We start from the raw sequence: 9,174 nt of genomic DNA, 5'->3' as shown, positions 1-9,174 counted from the left end.
TTTAGTGTAATTTTGAGGATAAGCGACTAATTTCCTATCAAAATTTTGGCGCCGTTGCCGGGGAATGGTTTAAGTTTAATTCTAAGGTTGTTTAGTACTTAATTTATATTTTTAGTGTTCCTGAAAATTTTTTTGAAAAATTATAAAAATTTGTGTTTTGTGTTTTGTTTAGTGTTTTTTGTGTGTTTTGAGTGTTTTTATTCTGTTTTGAAAAAGAAAAAAAAAATTAATGCAATTTTCGTTGGTTTGGTGTAGAGCTGAAAATACTCTGTTTCTAGTGTCTCTGTCTGAAATTGAAAAATTAACTGGGAATGAGTCTGAGGGAATTTGAACTTGAAATTTATTTCATTGAAAGCTCTATATCCTAGCTTCACTTTAAAATTGGTTTGGTCAATTTTGGACGTGGGAAGTGTCCTGTGGAAATTTTACAATCTAACAAGGTCCAGGGAGCCATTACAGAGGATTTCCAAAACCCTGTTTCAATTTTGAGTTAGCATATCTTCCTCTTTGTGCGTTCAAATTGATTGATTCCAGTTTCATTTTTCTTATCGCTGTCTTATCTTTGTTTCTTGTGTTTAGGATTTTCTTCAATTTTTCCATTTTCCTATTTGAAAGTTTGTTAGAAGCTCTGAAGGTCTTCTGGACGAAATCCTGTTTCTCCAGACTTGAGGACCAACTTGTGAAAAATTCTGGGAACGATTGGGCAGGATTTTTAATCTAAAAGTTTTATATAATTTTCCTGTATATCTCTTGTGTTTCTCATAAAAGTTTCAGGGGAATTTATCATGTGGATTTGCTGATAGAAAATTCACAAGTTCACTGTCTCCAGAGAGCCTACTGTGCGAATTCCAGAATTGCCAAAGCTTCTTGATTGAGCATTTCTAACTCTCTTTCTACTTGTTTGGTGTTATTTTTTTTTCATTTTGTTGCTATTGAGTTTAAAAAAAAAAAAATTATTTCTCTTGCTTTTGTGTGTTTTGAATTGTTTCATGTTGATTTGCATTTTAGTTTAGCTTGTTCTTTGTTCTTAATTTTCTTGAGCTTGATTAGTGCATGACCCGAAGAAAACATACCTCTTTTGTTGAATTAGATCCAGAAATTGAAAGGACTATTTCTAGATTGAGAAGATCACAACCTATTCTTGATTCTCATTTGGTTTGTAATTCAACAATGGAAGGTATCTTAGGACATGAGCATGTGCATAATGAGGGCCATGGGAATGGGAATGAGAATTTGCATGATGATGGCCATGTTAATAATGAATTTGAAGGCTTGCATAACCCTAGAGAGGAGAGGAGCATTAGGCAATTAACTCAACCTAATTGGCATGATAATCCTTATGGCTTATATGTTCCTCCTACTAATGTTCAATTTGAAATTAAATCCTCCTTGATTAATGCATTGCCTAAATTTCATGGGTTACCAGGAGAGGATTGTCATAGGTTTTTGCATACTTTCCTATTGGTTTGTGATACTATGAAGCCTATGCATGTAAATGTTGATGATGTTCAAGCTAAGGCTTTTGTATTTTCTCTTGAAGGTTTAGCAAAGGAATGGTATTTCAACTACCCTTCTTATGTGAAAGTGAGCACATGGGCTGAGCTAAGAAGACTCTTCTTAGATAAATTCTTTCCAAATTCCAAGGTCACCAATTTGAGAAAGCAAATCTATGGGGTCCAACAAGGAGAGGATGAGAGTCTCTATGAGTATTGGACTAGATTCCAAGGCCTTTTGGCTAAATGCCCACACCATCAAATTTCTAGTGAGAATTTAGTCCAATATTTCTATGAGGGCTTGATTCCAAGAGACAAAGTTAACATTGATGCCGCTAGTGGTGGATGCTTGATTGACCTCACTTCCTTAAAGGCTTGGGAACTAATTGACAAGATGGCTTCAAGTGGTGCTCAATACTCTACAAGGGAAAAGAGAAATGTGAATATGGTAGGTTCCTCAGTTCTTAATGATTCATATGTGGACTTGCTAGCTGCCAAGATTGGGAGAATGTTGGCTCCACAAATATCTCAAGTGAGCAATGTAAGTACTTCTCAAGCACTTGTCCCTTATTCTTGTACTTTTTGTGACTCACCTATGCATGTAGAAAGCAATTGTCCTATTAAGTTTGAACAAGTAAATGCTATCTACAATGGAAAACAATCCTATGGTGGGAGGCAAGGGCAAGGAGCTTATTCTAATACTTACAACCCTTCATGGAGAGACCATCCTAATTTCTCCTATTCAAATCCAAATGTGGCTTTACAAGACAATCAACAAAGAGGATCCTATCAAAACACCTTTGGCCGTGACCCTCCACCTCATTTGTCTCAAGGTAGCTCTTCTCAAAGCTACAATCCAAGTGGTAATTCTCTTACACCTTCTTCTAATTCTTATAGTGATAGGAGGCTTGTTCCAATTGAGAGTTCTTCTAATTCGAACTCTTCTAATGATGTGAATGTGTTACGTAAGCAGTTGATTGAAATGAACTCTTTGTATAAAAACATGTATGATGGCTTAGGGAACAAGGTAGAGAGTATGGGTAACAAGTGTGAGAACATGAACTCTAAAATTGATGCCCTTACTTCTCAAATGAATATGCTTGCTAACCAATTAAGTGCAGCCAATGCTCAAGCCTCTACATTACCATCCAACACCGTTGCTAATCCTAAAGCTAATCTTAATGCTATCACATTGAGGAGTGGCAAGGAGTTGGGAGAAAGAGTACAAGAAGACAAAAGACAAGGGAAGGCCGAGAAGCCCTCTTTAAATTCTTCAATTGATGTTAATGTTTCTAGTTCTTCTTTTGCTCCTAATGATGCATCTTTTTGTAGAGATGATGAGGATGAAAACATTGAGGAGATCATATGTGAGCAACCACCATCTAAGGTGGAAAAGGGGACTATGGCCGAGTTGTTTAGTAAGGAAAAAGAGGGAGAGGCCGAGCAAAGTGAAACAAGAAAGGAGAGTTCAAGGAAGGAAGAAGGAAAGCAAAGTCAAGAGATTATGAAGAAGCTTCCTTTTCCACAAGCACAAGTGGTCCCTAAGCAAGTAAAGGGACAATTTGATCAAGAGGTATATGATTTCTTCCACAAGATTCATGTTAATGTACCCTTGATGGATGTAGTTAAGAACTTTCCTAAGTATGCCAAATTTTTGAAAGATTGTTGTACAAATAAAAGAAAATTTAGGCCTAATGCAAGGGTACAATTACCCTCATCTGTGAGTGCTATCATGAAGCCTCAACTCCCTATAAAATGTGAGGACCCCGGTTCCTTCACAATTCCATGCAAGATTGGCAACACACATTTTTCTCATGCATTGATAGACTTAGGTGCAGCCATTAATGTTATGCCTCTTTCAATTTATCATGCCTTGAGTCTTGATTGCATGCATAAGACACCTATGATATGCCAATTAGCGGATAGAAGTGTTAGAAGACCACATGGAGTAGTAGAAGACTTGTTGGTTTGTGTTAAAGGTCTATTATTTCCTGTGGATTTCTATGTGCTTGATATGTCAAAAGAAGGGAGTGGGGATGATATTTTGATTTTAGGAAGGCCATTTATGAGGACTGCCCGTACATTGATTGACATGGAAAAAGGTAGTTTGATTTTGAAATGTGGAGAGGATCATGTTATTTTTAATATATATGAAGCAATGAAACATCCTTTTGAGGATTATTCTTTGTTAGGTGTAAGTTCCATTGAGTTATTGCTTCATGATGCTTGTGAGTCTCACATGCTTGATTCTTTCTCACATGTTGATGATGATTTGTCTCTTGTTACTACTACATGTATTGATGGATGTAGTTGTCCTATTTGTTTAGAGATTGATGCATGCTTGAATGATGCAACTACTTCTTCTCATGATTTGTTTAAAATATCTCCTATGCTTGATCTTGAAATGCTTGAGAAGGGTATATCTTCTTGTGTTGTAGGTACTAAAGCCATTAAGGCCGAATCTATGAGTTTTTCTCCACTCGAGCTTGATGTTCTTAGGATTCCCAAGCTATTGGAGGAAAATTCTACACTTTCACATGTCGAGGCCGTGGCTCAAGTCCAAGCACTTGAGGACAAGTTGCAAGAAAAGGGGGAGGCTGTAAAGAAAGAAGAGGAGAAATCAAAAACAAGTGAGAAGCCTAAAAGACAAGATAGTACCATGGAATATTCCACCAAATTAGACTTGAAGAAGCTCATTCCCTCTTGTGTAGAGCCACCTACCTTGGAGTTGAAGCCTTTACCATCCAATCTCAAGTATGCATATCTCATTGAGAATGAGAAGCTTCCGGTAATAATTTCTAACTCTTTATCTCTTGAGGAAGAAAATGCATTACTTGATGTGTTGAGAAAGAACATACATGCTATTGGTTGGACTTTGGCTGACATTCCTGGTATTGACCCTATTGTGTGCACACATAAAATTTTTCTTGAGGACAATGCTAAGCCCATTAGGCAACCACAAAGGAGACTTAACCCATTGATTTTAGATGTGGTAAAGAAAGAGGTTGTTAAGCTACTTAGTGCTGGGATCATCTATCCTATAGCTGACAGTGAGTGGGTGTCTCCAACCCAAGTTGTACCTAAGAAAGGGGGGATTACTGTGGTAAAAAATGAGAAAGGAGAGCTTGTTCCAACTAGAGTTCAAAATGCTTGGAGAGTGTGCATAGACTATAGGAAGCTCAATAATGTGACTAGGAAGGACCATTTTCCTTTGCCTTTTATTGATCAAATGCTTGAGAGATTGGCTTCCAAGTCCCATTATTGCTTCCTAGATGGGTTTAGTGGGTATTTTCAGATTCCTATAGCTCCTAGTGACCAAGATAAGACTACCTTTACATGCCCCTTTGGTACATTTGCCTATAGGAGGATGCCTTTTGGTCTTTGCAATGCACCTGGTACTTTTCAAAGATGCATGATGTCCATATTTTGTGATTTTATTGAACATTGCATGGAAGTCTTTATGGATGATTTTACTGTGTATGGTGAGTCCTTTGATTCATGCTTGCATTCTTTAGATAAAGTGCTTGGTAGGTGCATTGAAAAGAAGCTTGTGCTTAACTTTGAAAAATGCCATTTCATGGTAGATAAAGGAATTGTTTTAGGCCATTTGATTTCTTCCAATGGCATAGAGGTGGATAAGGCCAAAGTAGATGTGATTGCTTCTTTGCCATATCCTGTTTGTTTGAAAGATTTGAGATCATTTTTGGGACATGCAGGCTTTTATAGGAGATTTATAAAGGGGTTTAGTGAAATTGCTTTGCCTATGTCTAAACTCTTACAAAAAGATGTTGATTTTGTTTTTGATGATGCTTGCAAAAGGAGTTTTGACACTTTGAAAAGCATGCTCATTTCCCCTCCCATTCTTAAAGCCCCAAATTGGTCTTTACCTTTTGAGTTGTCATGTGATGCTTCTAATTTTGCTGTGGGAGCTATGCTTGGTCAAAGAGAGGGCAAGTTATCATATGTGATTGCTTATGCATCTAGGACCCTAGATTCAGCTCAGGTTAATTACACCACAACTGAGAAAGAGTTGTTTGCTATTGTTTTTGCACTTGATAAATTTAGATCATATCTTCTTAACTCTAAAGTTGTTGTGTACACTGACCATGCTGCTGTGAGGTACTTGTTTAAGAAGACAGATTCTAAGCCTCGCTTGATTCGATGGGTGATCTTAATGCAAGAATTTGATGTGGAGATAAGGGATAGGAGTGGTTCTACCAATCAAGTAGCGGATCATTTGTCTAGACTACCTCATTTAAAAGCTACTATGGTAAACTCTAACCCTACTATTCCTTGTGATTCATTTCCTGATGAGGCATTGTGTGCCATTTCATCTAAGCCTCCATGGTATGCCTCTTTTGCTAACTATATTGAGTGTAGAGTCTTGCCTCCTTGTGCTTCACGTTTTGCCATTGAAAAATTGAAAAGAGAGTCTAGATTTTACATTTGGGAACCACCTTTGATGTGGAAGATTTGTAGTGATAAAGTGATTAGGAGGTGTGTTGATGATGTTGATGTGCCTTCTGTTCTTGAATTTTGTCACTCTCATGCATGTGGTGGTCATTTTAGCTCAAATAAGACAGCTAGGAAGGTTTTAGATTGTGGATTGTATTGGCCTAGCTTGTTTAAAGACTCTTATGAATTTTGTAAAGCATGCTTGAAATGTCAAAAGGTTAGTAGTTGGGGTAAGAGACATGAAATGCCTCAACAACCCATTTTATTTTGTGAGATTTTTGATGTTTGGGGCATTGACTTCATGGGTCCCTTTCCACCATCCTTTAGTTTTGAGTACATATTACTTGGTGTTGATTATGTTTCAAAGTGGATTGAAGCCATTCCTACTAGAACTTGTGATGCTAAGATTGTTTTGAAGTTTCTCAAATCTAATATTTTTTGTAGGTATGGAGTTCCTAAGGCCTTGGTAAGTGACCAAGGATCCCACTTTTGCAATAAGATGATGAAGGCTCTCTTGGCTAAATATGGAGTGCATCACAAAATCTCTACACCATATCATCCCCAAACTAATGGCCAAGCCGAAGTATCAAATAGAGAAGTCAAGAAAATCCTAACCAAGGTGGTGAACACAAATAGGAAGGATTGGTCTTTACACTTGGAGGATGCTTTGTGGGCTTATCGGACCGCTTATAAGACTCCCATTGGCATGTCTCCTTTTCGATTGGTGTATGGAAAGGCTTGCCACCTCCCTGTGGAGATAGAGCATAGGGCCTATTGGGCCATCAAGAAACTAAACTTGGATTTCCATCTTTCGGCTAAGGAGAGATTTCTTCAAATGCAAGAACTTGAGGAGCTTAGGTTGGATGCCTATGAGTCTTCTAGAATCTATAAGGAGAAAACAAGGATCCTTCATGACAAGCTAATCTTGAGGAAAAAGTTCCAAGAAGGAGATCAAGTCCTCTTGTTCCAAACAAGGTTTATTCATAAGCATGCCAAGTTGAAGTCTAAGTGGGAGGGACCATATCTAGTGACCAAGGTGTTTCCCTATGGGGTTTTGCAACTCTTGAATAAAGCCACGGGTTCCACTATGCAAATCAATGGTCACCTATGCAAGCTCTACAAAGATGCCAAATCACTTCAAAAGGAGGAGGACTTCTCTCAACATGTTTTTGAACCACCATGATAAGGTTGTATCTCTCTAACCTTGAGCTTTTACCTTCCTTTAATTGATATATTTAATGATAGGTATAGTTCAAGTGTGGGGGAGATGAACCTAGTAGGAAAATTAGAGTTTATTTGCTTTATTTGACTTCTTTGTTTTGTGTTTTAGTTTGAAAAAAAAAATATCTGCACCACACTTTTGTTATGCATTCATTATTGATCTCACCTTATTTTATCACTAGTCTATACATACATTGAGGACAATGCATGATTTAAGTGTGGGGGAGAGAAATAAACATTTTGTTTTGTTTGTTTGGTTTTGTTTGGTTTTGCAAAAAAAAAAATTCAAAAAAAAAAATTTCTTTGTTTTGTTTTGTTTGAGGTTACTTAATTACCTAGCTCTTGAATGGATATTTTGATTCTTGAGATGTGGTAATTTTTAGGATTGAATAGGTGTGAAATGAACATTCTTTTACCTTGAATTAATGGATTAGAGTGGCATATTACCCATTCATGGAAGAGGCTAAACACTCATGTGTGATTAATTCCTTAGTGATGTTACCCTCTAGAATTTGTTTCACTTCTTAATTAAGACCATATATCTTGCACTTGTTTGATAGGAGATGAGAGATGGCATTCATAAAAAATAGCCAAGAGCCAAATAGCCAACCTATTATTATTTATTATCCTTTGTTAGCCACTTTGAGCCTTTGGTTTGATTCTTAAAAAAAAAAAATATTCACCCTATTTTTCCCCAAGGAATGCATGTTACACTTTTATATGTCTTTTTAATATTCATTGCATGTCCTAGATCAAATGAGTGGATGCCTATTATCATTTCTCTATCCATTACTTCCATTGTTTTCAAAGAGTTAGGGGCAACAAAAAAAAAACAACAAAGATAGATTTGAAAAAAAAAAAATTAGTCAAAAAGAAAAGAAATAAAGTTGCTAGAAAAAGAAAAAAAAAAAAGAAGAAAAAAAAAAAAAGAAAGAAAAAAAATAAAAATAAAAATAAAAAGTTGCCTAGCTCATCCATTCCATTTGTTTTATTATTTCTTATCATTTCTTTCCATCCTCATTGTGTTAAGGTGTTCACTCAATTGAGTTAGGTTATGCTTTGCATATTAAGGGGATATATCTTGATTTAGCATTATTTTGATGCTAACCCTATTTTTTTTTATATACATGCATTTCTTAGACATCCTTTCATTACCTATATCACAACCTAATAAAGTCCATTTGATTCTTGATTGCAAGTGCTATTTAGTGATGGAGAAGTAGAAGGGTTACAAATTCATAGTAGGGTTTATCCTAAGAAATTTTGAGTGAAATTTAATACCTTATACACTTTGAGTGATGAGAGCAAACACTTAACCTAGAGAGGCTTACTCTTTGACATTGATTCTTGGTAAGGGTTTGTTTGTGATGTGCATAATTCTTTCGTAATTATTGCCACATTGATTGATAATTTGTAGAAGTTCATGAGCTAGTATTTTAGTGACTTGAAACAATGTTTTTCTCTTATTTCTTTGTCTTATAGTTTCTTTTGGGACCTTTTTCACTTGATTTTGCCCGGAGTGCAAAAGCTAAGTGTGGGGGAATTGATAGAACACATTTGTTACCCACTTTTATTTGTCAATTAGGACCATTTTATTAATGATTTATCACCTTCAAGTGCACACATTGCATTAGATTTGGAACTTTGCCTAAGTTTCTAATATCAGTGCACTAGGGGCATTTTGGTCCAAAAAATGAACTTTTGAGAAAATGTACAAGAAAAATTGACAAAGTGCATTTTATGTCCAGTTGATGAATGGTGAAATTATATTTTTAAAATTCATTTTAGTTTGGGAGTAATTAAATAAAAAAGTCAACACTTTCTTAAGTGTCTTAGTTTGTCCTAGTTTTTGGTTTGCCTTTGTGTGAAAATTTTTATATAATTTTGTGCAGCCTGAAACTTGGTTAATTTAATAAATTCTCCCTTCTAATTATGAATTTAATTCTGGACATGAATTAGATTTTATTATATCATATGCTATTTAATTGAATTATGTGATTTATGT

General features: G+C 35.9%; 1 non-coding gene across 1 annotated transcript; it reads right to left on the bottom strand.

Annotated features, from left to right (window-relative positions):
- Positions 1-1,650: 1,650 nt before the first annotated feature.
- Positions 1,651-1,757, bottom strand: LOC129294019 (small nucleolar RNA R71). Its single transcript, XR_008589261.1, has one exon. It is a non-coding gene; the product is annotated as a small nucleolar RNA R71 (small nucleolar RNA).
- Between the last annotated feature and the right edge of the window lie 7,417 nt (positions 1,758-9,174).

The sequence above is a fragment of the Prosopis cineraria genome, unplaced genomic scaffold (assembly GCF_029017545.1).
Source record: "Prosopis cineraria cultivar Desert tree isolate PC_DT_omini unplaced genomic scaffold, ASM2901754v1 PC14, whole genome shotgun sequence".
Taxonomy (NCBI): domain Eukaryota; kingdom Viridiplantae; phylum Streptophyta; class Magnoliopsida; order Fabales; family Fabaceae; genus Prosopis; species Prosopis cineraria.
Note: the sequence above shows the minus strand (reverse complement) of the source record. Positions and strands in the feature narration are given on the sequence as shown.